This window comes from Castanea sativa, chromosome 4 (assembly GCF_040712315.1).
Source record: "Castanea sativa cultivar Marrone di Chiusa Pesio chromosome 4, ASM4071231v1".
Lineage (NCBI taxonomy): Eukaryota > Viridiplantae > Streptophyta > Magnoliopsida > Fagales > Fagaceae > Castanea > Castanea sativa.
This window is the reverse complement of record NC_134016.1, coordinates 9,142,165-9,158,387: the sequence shown is the minus strand read 5'-3', so window position 1 is coordinate 9,158,387 and position 16,223 is coordinate 9,142,165. Positions and strand designations below refer to the sequence as shown.

Below are 16,223 nucleotides of genomic sequence, written 5' to 3'. Positions count from 1 at the left end.
GAGAGGCAGGGAGTTAGGTCTATAGCGGTGGTCCAACCCGCCAAAATAACTAAGACAAAGTGCTGCAAAAGAATTCCCTACTATGGCGGTCATACAAAACGCTGCTACAGCTCGCATATTGCGGCATTTTTGTATACCGCCGCTATAGTATCCACTCAAAATGATATATCTATTGCGGCGGGTTTTTGGAGTGCCACTATAGCTCAGCTACCGCCGCTAAAACATATATATTGCGACGGTTTTATGTCCTGCCGTTGTAGGTCGCTGCAAAAGATCATACCTATAGCGGCGGTCCCAAAAAATACCACAATATGTGACATATAGCGGCAGTTTTTGCACCTGCTGCAAAAAAAACCGCCGCAATAGTCTAGTTCTTTTTTTTTTCTTTCTTTGTAGTGATAGTAATAAAGATGTGGTTTTATGCAAAGGAGTAGAGGTTTACTGAACCTTGCTTTGATGTTTTTTAAGGTGGGAGGAGGGGGGATTTGGTAGGGTATCCAGTATCCTAAGTCCCAACCCTTCTTCTTTTTTAACTCCCCTACTTAGTGCCTATATGGGATGTACTTATAAGCCAACTTATTTTTTTTATTTTTTCTATTATTTGCGAGTTTCAGGCGAGTCACATATTCATTTTATTTTATTTTTATCTTTTATTTACTGTATTTTTAGCAAAAAGTTAAATAAATTATTCCAATCGGGCATAAAATTGGAATGTACTTAAAATCTAATTTAGAGTCTTTGTTGAATTTTTTTTCTCAACTTCCACTTGTATATATTCTAGGTTGTAACGTGTGCTTATTTGCAGAAACATTTAACAATTATGATGATAATGTGGTCTTACCTAAGTAAGTGATATAGTCATTTTAGCTTTTGTGCTAGTATTATGAAGGGGTTATTTAACACCAAAATTAAGAAAATTAAAATTGAAATACAGTACAAAATTAAACAATTAAACAATTAATTTGGATTCAATTTAGATTATGATTTTTCTTTGAATTCAGAAAAAACCCTATTAGATTTTCTAATTGAAGTCTAAACCAAAGAAAATCATAGGAAAAAAGACAAGAAAAAACTCACCTCAAAGGCACTTTGATTATATCTTCATGAAGATATGATCCTATGGTTTCTCAAGGACTAATTCGAAGATGCTATAGCAAAATTGACTAAAGCCATTGTGTCATCAACATTCTTGCAAATTTTGAATTTTAACATATGTATACATACGTGTGTTTAAATTTGGATTTTATTTGACTATTTTGGTTTTTGAAAATGTTTAAACTCATTTTCAAGGAGACAATTATTTTTAGAAAAAACATATGCACTTTGATTTCTTTAGTTTTTCAAAAACCTAATAAAAGATACTCCAAAAACCTAATAAAAGATACTCCAAACATCCCTAGTTTTTGTCATTTTATTAAAATTAAAGAAAAGATTTTGAGTTAAATATCTGTGGATGCTAGAGAGAAACTAATTGAAAATCTATATATATACACCCATAAAAGTGTCTAAGTGAGATGTTCTTGCCTAGGTGAATGAGTGTTATCATTGTGGTTTTTTGGCTTCTATGTTAGGTGTTAATACATTATTAATTTTGGCACAAAAATTTAAAAATTTAAAAGAAACACGTAGCTCAAAATTATATATATTGAAACTAATTAAAATTCTATTACAATTCGAAAAAAAAAATCATTAATTCAAGTACAAATATAAATGAATCTTAGTGACAATATATAGCATGTTCTAAAAAATTAATACCTACCCTTTTAAAGAGATTTTCATTATAATTGAATAACTTCCTAGAAAAAAGATAACAAACATTAGCAAAATTCATATTAATACGCTTTTACCCCCCCCTCCCCCTCGAGTCCAAATCTTCTGTCCCACTTTTCCTGCTCCACTCTATACTCCACCAATAAAAACTTGACACGTGTTCACCTAAGTAATTAAATACTATCATTATTGACTTATTAATGCTACCGTTATTAATTAATAGTAGTATTCAATTAATTAGGTGAACACGTGGCAAGTTTTTATTGGTGGAGTATAGAGTGGAGCAAGAAAAGTGAGACAAAAGATTTGGACTCCTCTCCCTCCCCCTTCCCCTTCCCCCAAAAAAAACAACCATAGTAATAGAAAAAAAAAATTACATTAGTAAATAAAAATTAAATATATAGATGGTTTATCCAACTACCTTCTTTTTCTTATTGAAATGGAACAATCTTCAATACGAACAATTTACACACTTAACAAATGGTTTTTAATAATATTAAATGATTTTAAGTGATTAAATTATTTATCCTATTAATTATTGTTTTTTCCAAAACCAAAATTGAACTCTCTCATTCAAAATGACTCGAGTGATTTACAATCGGATTTCTAGGATGATGATGGTAGAAGATGATAGCTTGTCCATGCATCATAAGTAATCACCTAGCTAGTTTATCCACATTATTTAAATATTTTTTTACGAGTATCACCTAACATTTCTATTGCTAGTGCGTTTTGTGTTTGTCAATGTCATAAGGAAATTTATGGAAGACAACTTGAGGGATGGAAGAATCAGCGAGTATGGACTAGCAACTGCTTTGATAAATAATATAGATCAAAATACTCAAGAGGAAGCAGACATTCCAGGTGGAAATGAAAATAAAAATAATGAGTTGGTAATTGATATTAGAGACATGTTCAAAAGGCAGAAGACTCAATCATCAACTCAATGTCATATCTACAAGGTTCCACACTACCTTCGAAAATGGAACGAAGAAGCCTACACTCCTCAGGCTATTTCAATTGGCCCCTTTCACCACAAAAACGAAAGATTGAAACCCAAGGAAGAGAATAAAGAGATTATACTTCAGGAGTTTCGTGGAACGTAGTGAGATAAAGTTGGAGTATTTAGTAGAGACAATAAGGGGAATGGGAAAAATCATTTGCGGGTGTTATGCAGAGACTATTGACCTTTTCGGTGATAGGTTTGTGAAAATGATATTGGTGGATGTGAGCTCCATTATTGAGCTTTTATTTAGATGTAGTTTAAAAGGTTTGACAAGTGACGATCCTATGGCTGGGGAACCAAGAGCTGATGTTGTGATGCTTGACTTGCTATTACTTGAAAATCAGCTTCCATTCTTTGTTATTGAGAAACTATTCAACCTTGCATTTCCATCCCTCTCCAATGCAAATCCCTCTCTCAAACGGCCATGGTTTACTTGAACTTTCTTTTAAATAGTTTAGGTACTTCAACATGCAGTTCATAGAAGCCTCTCCTAATGTGAAAATAGAACACTTCACCGATCTTCTTAGAACCTTTCAGATACCTCCACCATGGAAGTGACCATATAGAGGCTATCGAATGATTGACCTTTTGTACACTGCAACACAACTCCATGATGCAGGAGTAAAGTTCAAGGATGGTAAAAGTGAATGGTGTTTTCAGTCTTTTGACATTGACATCAAATTTGAAAAAAGGGTTTTGAAAACTAGAAGAAGGATACTTTGCAGATTACTTTTATCTTTATGAATTTACTCATCAAAACTAGAAAAGATGTGGATTTGCTTCGTGATAAAAATATCTTGTTTAATTGCCTCGACGATAGCTATGAAGCAGATTTTATGATTAAGAATCTTAACAAAGGAATCTTATTGATAAATGATAAGGGTAATTCCGAATCAGTTTAAACTCATTCACATGCGATAAAGCTGACGGTCCCAATAAACCCATCAGCTTTACTTATGCATTCAGTAAAGGCAAGAAAGACAATATCATAGGCCGACGAACTCCACCTCTGCACCCGACAACATCTGTGTTAGACGACTAGAACGCCTAGGTAAGATAGGAAGCTGACGGGGAGAAAGCAACTTGTGACGGGTCCAACATGGCCTTACTTGGCCCCCACGAATGTGTATATAAGGAAACATCTTGCACCCCAAGGTTAATCCTACTCAAGAGGATTCCTACAAGGAAAGGATCCCATAAGATGCGATTATTAATGAGGATCTTCCCTGCAAGGAAAGGCCCTCTCCACCAAGGAACGGATGTCAACTCTACACTACTATAAAAACCCCAAAGCCCTCACAAACCAAGGTATGCATAATTTACCCCAACTCTGGCACTCTAGAGTTGTAAAAGTTCTTTAATTTAACCTTCGGAGGGTATTTGGCCGGTACCACACCGGTACTTTCTGCAAGGTCTTCTTTGTTTCTGTTTCGCAAGTTCTGTTTTGAGCACGTGAGGACTGTGTGGCTCACTGACGGTTTTCGGCATCATCAGTTGGTGCCGTCTGTGGGAAACTTGTAAGCCATACTACCACTTCCTAGACAAAGAGTTACATGGTACTTGTTCGCACGATGGCGACCACCAATAATATTCAAGGAGACAAACCACGCACCACCGCACTCGAGAGACAGGTTCAAACTCTCGTCGCAGCCGTAGAATGCCTCACCAAGTAAAGCCATGATCTAGAGGAGCAGCTATGCCAAAAGAACGCAGGGCTTAACACTTAGAAGGAGGACCAAGAAGGCACAAGCACTAAGAGAAGGGACCAAGAGGAGCTGGAAGGCAGCAACGCCCCAAGCAGACCAGAGTGATAGGACACAAGCCATCCATTTGCCACAGAGGCGGCTCCACCATACATGGTCGTAGAGATGCAGATGATAAAGGAACGGATGGACTTCATGATGAACGCCCTCAGAAGACGGGTGTCTAGCGACCTCAACGGTCCATCGAATGAATTCACCCTTCACGGCATCCGTCACTTCATTCCCCCTTTTGCTGAAGTTCTGCATGCCGCAGGTAGAGGCTTACGACGGATCCAAAGATCCTTTAGATCACCTGGAGTCTTTCAAAACTTTAATGCACTTGCAAGGCATGGCGAACGAGATCATATGCCAATCCTTTCCAACTACGCTGAAGGGTCCCGCAAGGGTATGGTTTAGTAGGTTGACGCCAAACTCCATCAGCACCTTCAAGGAGTTAAGCGCACAGTTTGCCTCGCACTTTATCGGAGGGCACAGGTTTAAGAAGTCCACCACGTGCTTGATGAACAGTAAGCAACGGGAGGATGAAACGCAAAGATCTTATATAACCAGCTTTAGCAAGGAGACCCTCTCGATTGATGAAGCTGATGATAAGATATTAATGGCTACATTTACCAATGGGTTATGGACGAGGAAGTTTCTATTTTCCTTGTACAAAAACGTCCAAAAGACCATGTCGGATGTACTTTACAAGGGTACTAAGTACATGAACGCGGAAGATGCACTGCTAACCCGAGAAGAGAAGCCTAAGAAGAGGGAAAGACAAGAAGATGCGTGGCAAGATAGGGGACCGAAGATGGCTAGGACCAGAGACCGATGGGAGCATAAACGCTCTAAGCCTCCCACTGGGAGGTTCGCAAGCTTCACCCCACTCAATGCCCTGATCGATCAACCCTTAATGCAGATCAAGGATGAAGGAGCCTTGACATTTCCTGGCAAGCTGAAGGGAGACCCTAGTAAGAAGTCTAGAGACAAGTACTGCTGTTTTCACCATGATCACGTTCATGATACATCCGAATGCTACGACTTGAAGCAGCAAATAGAAGCTCTTATCAAGCAAGGAAAGGACGAATGCGTCGCAAGAACAAGCAGCCCGAAAGGAGAACAAGTGTCCTAAGCCGCTCCTAGGAGACATAAGAATGATTGTGGGAGGAACTATAGCTTCTGGCTCATCTAAAAAGGCCTGTAAAACTTACCTAAGGATGGTTATGAACGTCCAGCTGACGGGCTTCATCCAGAAGATGGTGCAGGTCAACAACCCTGTCATTGGGTTCTCTAAAGAAGATGCTCAACGTCTCCATCACCCGTATGACAATGCACTTGTCATTAGCATATGGGTAGGTGACTACAACACACACCTAGTTGACAACGGAAGCTCTGCTAACATCCTCTACTACCCGACGTTCCAATAGATGAGGATTGAAAGAGAACAGCTAGTTCCAACTATCACCCTGCTCGTTGGGTTTGATGGAACAAGAGTATATCCCTTCAATGTAGTCACATTGCCCATAACGGTTGGTGATTACCCTCAGCAGATCACTAAGGATGTAACATTCTTTGTGGTCGACTGCTCGTCCGCCTATAATGCCATCTTAGGACGACCTACTCTCAATTCATAAGTTGTGACTTCAACTTATCAATTGATGATTAAGTTCCCCACCGAGTACGGTGTTGGAGAAGTACGTGGAGATCAAGTGGCGGCACATGAATGTTACATAGCAATGTTGGAGATGGACAACCATCTATAGACCATGAGCATAGAAGAACAGTGGACAGTTGCAGAACCCGTCAAAGGATTGGAAGAGATACCCCTCGACAACTCCAGGCCTGAGCGGACGACTAGGATCGGCACCCTTGCTAGTCCACTGGTCCGATGAGTGCTTGTGACGTTCCTAAAAGAAAATGAGGATGTCTTTGCCTGGAGCCATGAAGACATGCTTGAGATCTACCCTTCTGTCATGGTGCACAGATTGAATGTGTCCCTCTTTCCCCACTATTCAACAGAAGAAGCAAGTATTCGCTCAAGAATGGGACAAGGCCATAGCTGAAAAAGTCCACAAATTGCAAGATGCGAAATTCATTAGGGAGGTGTACAACCCCGACTGATTGGCCAACATAATAATGGTCAAAAAGGCCAATGGATAGATTTATTAAATTAAATGTGTATTTTTATTAGCTTTTGAAAATTAAAAACTAAAAATAGCCTTTTACATATTTTCAGTTTCCTTCACAAATTGAGTTTTGAGAACAGTTTTTGTTTTCTGTCCATTTTGAATTGCCAAACAAGTTTTTTAATCTCAAAAATAGAAAATTGTTTTTGGAAATAGAAAATAAGGGAAAAAAAATAGTTACCAAACATACCCTAATTTTTTCTAGAGGTAGCTTGCTATTTCGCTTTCGTGCCTTAAATTTAATATTTCCAAAAAAGAAAAAGCTTTCAATACCAACCGAAGAAAAATATCTCGATACCTATTTTCTCCTAGTCTCCTAGGCAGGATTAACTGTTCAGTGCTTAACTTAAATTGATTCATAATGTTTCGTATAACCGTGTGATATATAATCCAAAATAGTTATGGTGTTTGTCCTCTATTCCATTTTGAGATATCCCAAAATATTGTCTTGTTTTTAAAAATAAGAGTCATTAATTTACTAATGTTCCAATTATAACTCTACCTTATTTTCAAAAATATTTAAAAAGAAAACTAACGAATATTTAAAAAATCAATCTAATTGGGACATCTTTTTAGTTGCCTCATTAAGAATAATTCTTTTTTTAAAAAAAAAACTGATAAATTTATTTAAGGGTAGTTTTATAAACTTATACATTTTTAAAAGGCAGACAAGACAATAAATAATGTTTTCTTAAAAAGTTTGACTTTTCAAATATAACAAACAAATTGGGATAGAGGAAGTATTTTTTTTTTATATCACATGGATTGTCATGTGTACTATCACATCAAGTGGTAGATTTATATAAAAGCAACATGCAACCGGTCACAATCTTCTACATAAGATAATTGTATGAAAAATTATGATTTTTTTATATGACACTAGAATTACTAGAAAATATAGAGATAAATTCTTAATCAAAACCACGAGAAAAAGCCTCTGAAAGCACTAATCAACGTCTTTGCTTTCGAAAAATTAGAGATGCCTCCAGAGACCGAGAGTCAATCAAAACTCAACAAAAAAAAGGAATGGCCATATGTTGCAGTTGTTTTTCCCAATCTAGATAGAGATTTAGATTAGCAAATCCTTCTTAGATGCTGATTCTTCTTTGTGTTATTTCCATTGACTCCCAAAAATAAATTTTAGTTGTGATTCCAATTTTAAAAAACAAAATTAAAAGCATAAGTTGGAAAACCCAGTACTTAATCTTAATAATAATAATAATAATAATAATAATAATAATAATAAATCAAACAAAATCCGTGGAATCCAAGCAAGTCATTTTCCCGGATTGGTAACTATATGACGTAATGCCTCTAAAAAATAGTGACGTAATATTTATGAGATATAGTTTTCTTCTCTATATATTCCCTACTGGGTTTCATTTGGTTACTATGAGAAGTGAGAACTTAGAAAAATAGATTACATGAGCTGTTGATAGTTAATGCTCTGTTTGTTTCAACAATGATATTTTCTAAAAAATGAGTCATTTTTCAAGAAATATTTTTTATAAATTTATCTTATTTTTCAATGTTTGGTAGAAACTTTAAATGAGCTAAAAAACAACTTCTTAACTTCTCTTATTTAGCTTACTGTGAAATAGTATTGTTTTCCAAAAAAAATAATGGAAAACAATCTCTAAAAATAAGCCATACTTTTTATGTTAACCAAAAATAGTTTTCCTTTGACTCATATTTTTTTATGCTACCAAACAATGCAAAATAAAGAAAACTATCTTTCCACAAAGTTTTCCATCGAAACAAACGGAGCGTAAGTATTGAACTTTTAAAGCATCGTTCTTTCAATTGCTGCACATTAATAAGGTAGGCTTTCGTAACATTTCCTACTCGAGTTCCTTTGTCTATCAATCTATTTATTTATTGGAAAATGCACCATAAATTTTTATAGGAAAAGAAAAAAAACAATTAATATATTGACAACTTTTTCTATTTTCCAAAAAAAAAGTATCAAATTTTATTAAAATAAATTGTTAACCATTACCTTAAAGGCACCCGTTAGCATAATTCTTATTTATTTTCTCATTATTATCTTACCGAAATAACATTGTCTATGACATTTAAAATTACAAACTAGATTGTTCTTCGTGTTTATGCACAAAAAACGTTTAACAATAGTAATAAAGATGCGGTTTTATTCAAAGGAGTAGAGGTTTAATAAACCTTGTTGTGATGTTTTTTAAGGTAGGAGGAGAGGGGGATTTGGAGGGGGTATCCTAAGTCCTAACCCTTCTTTTTTAACTCCCCTACTTAGTGCCTATATGGGATGTACCTATAACCCAACTGATTTTTTATTTTTTCTATTATTTGTGAGTTTCATGTGAGTCACATATTCATTTCATTAAACTTTTATCTTTTTTTCTATTGTATTTTTAGCAAAAAGTTAAATAAACTATTCCCAGTTGGCATAATTTTGGAATGTACTTAGAATCTAATTTAGAGTCTTTGTTGAATTTTTTTTTTTCTCAACTTCCACTTTTATATATTCTAGGTTGTAACTCGTGCTTACACACAAAAACATTCAACAATTGTGATGATATAGTGGTCCTACCTAGGTAAGTGATATAGTCATGTCGGCTTTTATGCTAGTATTATGAAGGGGTTATTTGACGCCAAAATTAAGAAAATTAAATTTAACATACAGTACAAACTTAAAAAATTAAAAATTAATTTGGATTCAATTTAGATTATGATTATTCTTCTACTTCAATAATATATATATATATATATATATATATATATATATATATATATATATATATATATATATAAGCCAAAATTAAGAGAAAGCCTAATTAGATTTTATAATTAAAGTCTAAACCAAAGAAGATTAGAGGAAAAAAGAAAAGAAAAAACTCACCTTAAAGGCACTTTCCAATCTTGTGAGATGATGAAGATATGATCCTATGGTTGCTCAAGAATTGATTTGAAGATGCTGTTGCAAAATTGACTAAAGCCATTGTATCCTCAACATTCTTGCAAATTTTGAATTTAAAATTTTGGATTTTATTTGACTATTTTGGTTTTTGAAAAGGTTTAAACTCATTTTCAAGGAGACTATTATTTTTAGAAAAAAACATATAGAAATGATATGTCCACAACATTTTCTCAACATTTTTACAACAAATCCTAAGTAGCAGGTTGTTACTAGTTGATGTTGTTGGAGTAAAAAAATAATCTTAGTAATAGGTTCAAATTTGAACCAATATCAACTAACCACTTATGATTTATTGTGAAAACATTGTGAAAATGTTGTGGACTAGCACCTCTCAAAAACATACGCACTTTGATTTCTTCAGCTTTTCAAAAACCTATTAAAAGATACTCCAAAACATCCCCAGTTGTTATCCTTTTTTTTATAAAAATAAAAAAATAAAAAAAAATAAAAAAAGAAGAAGAAGAAGAAGAAAAGAAGATTTTGAGTTAAACAACTATGGATCTTGGAGAGAAACTATTTGAAAATCTATATATATACACCCATAAAAGTGTCTAGGTGAATGAGTGTTATCATTGTAGTTTTTTGGCTTTTGTGTTAAGTGTTAATACATTATTAATTTTGGCACAAAAATTTAAAAATTTAAATGAAACACGTAGCTTAAAATTAGCTCATAATTGAAATTCAATTTAAAATTTAATTGTAGTTTTTTTTTTTCAGCTTTAACTTTATATATATATATATATATATATATATATATATATATATATGAGAAATGTTAGCAAATTATCTTAAGCCAATTATTAACAAACTATTTTAAGAAAATTTTTATGGGAAAAGAAAAAAAAACAATTAATGTTTTGAGAGTATTTTATTTTTCTCATAAAACTCTCATAAAAGGGAGTTTCACACACATATATACTTAGATTAGGCTAGAGTAGAATTCTATCTTGTATAAAAAAAAAAAAAATTCTCTTAAGGACACCCATTAAAATAACCCTAATCCCTATATATATATATATATATATATATATATATATATATATATATATATATATATATATATATATATATAAACTAATTAAAATTCTATTACAATTCCAAAAATGATCATTAGTTCAAGACAAATATAAATGAATCTTATTGACAATATATAGCATGTTCTAAAACGATTAATAACTACCCTTTTAAAGAGATTTTCATTCTAATTGAATAACTTCCTAGAAAAAAAATAATAAACATTACCAAAATTCATATTAATACGCTTTTACCCCCCAAAAAAAACCCATAGTAATAGAAAAACAAAAATTACATTAGTAAGTAAAAATTAAATGTATATATGGTTTAACCAAGTACCTTCTTTTTCTTATCGAAATGGAATACAATCTTCAATAAGAAAAATTTACACACTCTAAGTCTCTAACAAATTGTTTTTAGTAATATTAAATGATTTTAAGTGCACAAATTGTTTATCCTATTAATTATTATTTTTTCCAAAACCAAAATCGAACTCTCTCATTCAAAATGACTAGAGTCATTTACAATCTAATTTCTAGGATGATGATGGTAGACGATGAATGCTTGTCCATGCATCATGAGTAATTACCTAGCTAGTTTATCCACATTTTTTAATTTTTTTTTTACAAGTATCACCAATAATTTTTTTCTTTCTTTCTTTTTTTGAGAAACAAACAAACACACACACACACACATATATATAAAGAAAGGGGATAAGATAAGGGAATACACTCACACGCTAACACCAAGGCAATTAGTGTCGCGGAGCAAGTGATAAACTTCTTCTCAATATCACACCTATAATATTTCTAATACTAGTGGGTCTTGTGTTTGTGAGTCCAAATCTTCTGTCTCATTCTTCTACTCCACTCTATACTCTACCAATAAAAACTAGCCACATGTTCACTTAATTGATTAAATACTACCATTATGACTTATTATTTTTATTTTAACTACTAAATAAAATAAGATAAAACAAAACCCAAACACCTCCGCTGCCACCACCACCAAACATGCAGGCACCGTCAGCCGCCACCCTCGGCTTCTCTGGTCACGGAAAAAACCATCACCCAATCTACACCATCCCAGACATCTCACTGCTCCTCACCAACCAACATCACTCCACCAAAAACACCAACAGATCTAGAATCACCATCATTCAAAGCAAGACTTTGATTTTCTCAAATCCAAATCTTTTAGATCTCTCTAACTTTCTTGTTAAATTTTCAAATAATACGGAAATGTTGGTACTGAATGTGTTGGATTGTTCATGGATTTCAGATCTGTTGGGTTTATCTAGTGGTGGAGTGATGGTAGTTGGAGGGCAGTGGTTGGATATAACCCATGTATCAATTTCTTCAGCCAAAAACAAAACTTGAACAAAGGCCATAACTTTATTGTGTAACTAGGAAAAGGGGAAAACTAAGCTCAAGGGGAAAAAGTATTTAAAAAGAAAGCTATTGTACATCCATAGCTTTATTGAGGAAAAAAAAGGATTTATGGGTGATGCGCAAATTGGAGTCTTCACTTCTTCTTCTTGTTTCTGTATTGTGGGTTTGGTTTTCTTTGATTTGGACAGTTTTTTTATCGCACCTGCACTTTTGTTGTGTTCTTGGATTTATTTTTGGGTGGTAGCGTGACAGTGGTTTGGATTTGAATATAGAGAGACGGTGGTTCAGACCAGGCAACGGTAGTTAGCCATGACCGGTGATGTTGAGGGGGCCGGCGCTGGTGGTTGTAGTGGTGGCCTGGTGGGGATGGGCTGGGGTTTTTATTTATTATTTATTTTAAGTAATTGAAATTAGGAAAGGTTTAACAATGTTTGTATGGAAATTCAACCAGCTAGTATGGAAATTCAACCAGCAATTGCTTCAATAAATAATGAAGACCAAAATACTCAAAAGGAAGCGGACATTCCAGGTGGAAATGAAAAAAAAATGATGAGTTGGTAATTGAAATTAGAAAAATGGTCGAGAGGCCGGAGATTGAATCATCAAAACAATGTCGTATCTACACCAACTTGCATTTCCATCTCTCTTCGGTGGAGATCCCTGTCTCTCAAACTACAATGGTTTTCTGGAGCGTTATATTAAATTCTTTAGCTGCTCAAACTTTCAGTCCATACAGGCCCATCCCAATATGAAAATAGAACGCTTCACCGAACTTCTTAGAACCTATCAGCTACCTCCACCCGAGAAGCAACCAAAAAGAAACCCTCAACTGATTAAACATTTGTACTCCGCAACACAGCTCCTTGAGGCACGAGTAAAGTTCGAGGTTGGTACAAGTAAATGATATTTTGACATAAAATTTGAAGGAGCGTTGAAAATCCCTAGCATAGAATTAAACGATATGACGGAAGTTGTTACTTGAAATATTATGGCATTAGAGCAAACTTGCTCTATAGAAAATGCATACTTTACAAGTTACTTTTTCTTCATGGATTTACTTATCAATACTAAAGAAGATGTGGATTTACTTTGTGATAAAAAGATCATGGTTAATTATCTAGGCCACAACAATGCAGCAACACTTATGATTAACAATGTTAACAAGGGACTCGTATGGGCAACAGTGAGAGATGATTACATTAATCTTTGTAAAGAATTGAATAAGTTCTATGAGAATCCTTGGCACAAAATGAAGGCAACATTAAAATGTGAATATTTTAGCGCTCCTTGGAGAACCGCTTCAACATTCGCTGCTATTATTCTTTTGTTCCTCACTTTTATACCAACAATATTCTTTATCATCCCAACAGTAAAGGCTAAATAATTTGGATGGGTGTTCCCTGTTCGATGGAATTGATCTTGCTTGTGTAAAATACACAAATTATGTATTTCTTTCTTTGTTATTATTAAAAGTTTATGTAATTGATCTTGCCTGTGTAAAATACACAGATTGTTGTGTTTCAGCATCCTTGTAGACTACTAGTTTTGTATCTCCACTCTAAAATTTATTGATTGATAACAAAATGCCTGGAAGTTTGTAAGCCAACCATCAATAAATACTTCATTGGACGTGTTGAAAAATACGTAAGTCTGCTATAGTACTACCTGGTGTTGTAGCTTATCAATCTTTAGAAAGCATTCTATACAGGTTATCATGATTAAGAATGTGTCTGTAGCTTGTTTCCCAAAAAAAAAAAAAGGATTGTGTCTGTAGCTTTGAGATGGGCCTCACGGGCTGGGCTCAAATCTTCCCTTTTGGGCTGGCCCATAAAACAGACCAAAAAACTTGTGGTCCCTCTTTACTTGAGTGTTGGCCCAATTAGTACCATGACCCAAAATCTGAGCTAATTTAATCCTGAGAATTGTTTTGACCATTCATCGGTATGGGTTATATAGGCTTTGATAATTTGACGGCTTTGTTTTGTGAATGGGCTATTGGGCTAAAATTTGGGTTTTATATTAATTGATACAAGTTGTTGTTAATTTAACGGGCTTGGATTTGGTAAGAAGTGGTATTTAATTTTCATGGGTATTGGACCTTGCGCTTTGGACTGACTATGGGCTCTAAAACTGTTGGTCTGTTAAAAAAAAATGCTCAAATCCAAAACTAATCCTTTAAGTTTCACCTTTTGTCATATCAGTCCTCTAAGTTTTAGTTTTGTCATTTTAGTATTCTAAGTTACAAATTTTGTTAATTAATTATTCTGTTACGCTACTATTAACCATTTCCATTTACTCACCGAAACAACACCGTTTTGGGTTTTTTTTTTTTAATAAAAGTTTCGTAATTAAAAAAAATGAAACACTATTCTTGAAAAAAAAAAAGAGGCAGCTAAGGGGAATGACCCTGCCCCTGAAAACAGAACAAAAAATCACAATATGGATCGCCGTGTAAAATCCAAAGTTCAAAATAGCAAAGCACACAAATTCAAATAATAAATATAGCTCCCAAGCACAGAATCACAGACTTACAACTACAAGCAACTAATATAGTTCACAAAAAATAAAAATAGAAAAGCTTTTTAAATTTTAAAATAGCAAAAACAATTTACAACTAAAAAAAAAAGACTAGCAGATCAGAGAGGAAACAGGCACCGTACAACAAATTAGTATGAGAATAAGTATTAGGCCTCTGTATGGTAACTAAGAAATCACAATTCATCTCCTTCTTTCTCGATGTCAATATCTCTCTCTATCTCAATCTTAATCTCTCTCTCTATCTCAGTCTCAATCTCACAGTCCCTCGCCGACTCACAATATCTCTCTCTCCCCTGCCAATCCAACTATCCCTAACTCTTTCTCCTTCCCTCTTTCTTTCTCCCTCAATTCTTTAAGTAGGACTCAATCGTATTGTGATTTTTTGTTTTGTTTTTAGGGGTAGGGAACGACATCGTTCCCCTTTTCTGCCCTTTTTTTTTAAAGTTTTTTGTTTTTATTAATTACAAAATTGAAAAAGAAAAAAAAAAAAAAACCAAAATGACATCATTTTGGTTAGTAAACGGAAAAAGTTAACAAAAGCCTAACAGAATACTTAATTGACAAAATTTGAACTTAGAGGACTGAAATAACAAAACTAAAACTTAGAGGTCTGAAATAACAAAAGGTGAAACTTAAAGGCCTAATTTTGGATTTTAGCAAAAAAAAAAAAAAAAAACACTCTAACACGGTAATACCTATCAAACGATTTCCCTTCAAATTTCTTTCATAATCTATCAAACTAAAAAAAGAAAAAAAGAGTAAGGCCAAAAAAATTAACAAAAGATATATTCATCAGATTTAATGGATCTTTAACTATGTTTTTCTATTTAACACCTTCTTGTAATATTGTTCATTTTTAGATCAATGAAGCTGTTCTTTTTTTTTTTCCTTTTATCAATGAGCTTTTGCATAAATTGAATCGTGATACGGTAGAATTTCAATTTATAATGTTTACTCTATGATGATTGTTCATATCAACGCGCTAAGATACCTATCAATTTATTTATATAGGCTAAATTTTAAACCCATGTATCTTATTCGAGTTGGGTCAGGTTCTTGCATCCATGGCCAAGCAAGTTTCACTTCCAAACTTGGTGGCTGCAGTGGAAGCAATTGCAGCATCAAGAGTTGTCACTTGTGCTAAAGAAATTGGTCTCAATTCTACCATGTTGATGGAGACTCGGTGACTATTATTGATTCTTTAAAGAATGACAAGGTTTCTCTAGCAAATTATGGTCACTTAATTGAGGAGGTGAAAGATATTCCAAGTTTCTTTGCTATTTGTGGTTTTCTCTTATTAAAAGTAAGGGTAATTCTATTGCTCATTGCTTTGCTAGACATGTTAGCAATTTCAAAGTGTGGATGAAGGATGTTCCTTCTCATCTAAATACTATAATCCTAGCCGACCTAGCTAGATTTTAGTCATAAACATGCAGCCATTTTCTCTAAAGTTTTTTTTTTTAATATTTAATTTTTTGGTTAAAAAAAAAAGTTAGGTAAAATATCATTTTCATCTCTAAACTTTCATAAAAGTTTGTTTTTTAGTCCATAAACTTTGAAAAGTTCATTTTTTATTTCTAAACTTTGCAAAATGTTCTACTTTTGTCCTTCTGTATATAT

General features: G+C 33.8%; 1 pseudogene; it reads left to right on the top strand.

The window, feature by feature from the left end:
- Positions 1 to 2,531: 2,531 nt before the first annotated feature.
- On the top strand, positions 2,532 to 15,790 carry LOC142632414 (UPF0481 protein At3g47200-like; annotated as a pseudogene).
- Positions 15,791 to 16,223: the final 433 nt, after the last annotated feature.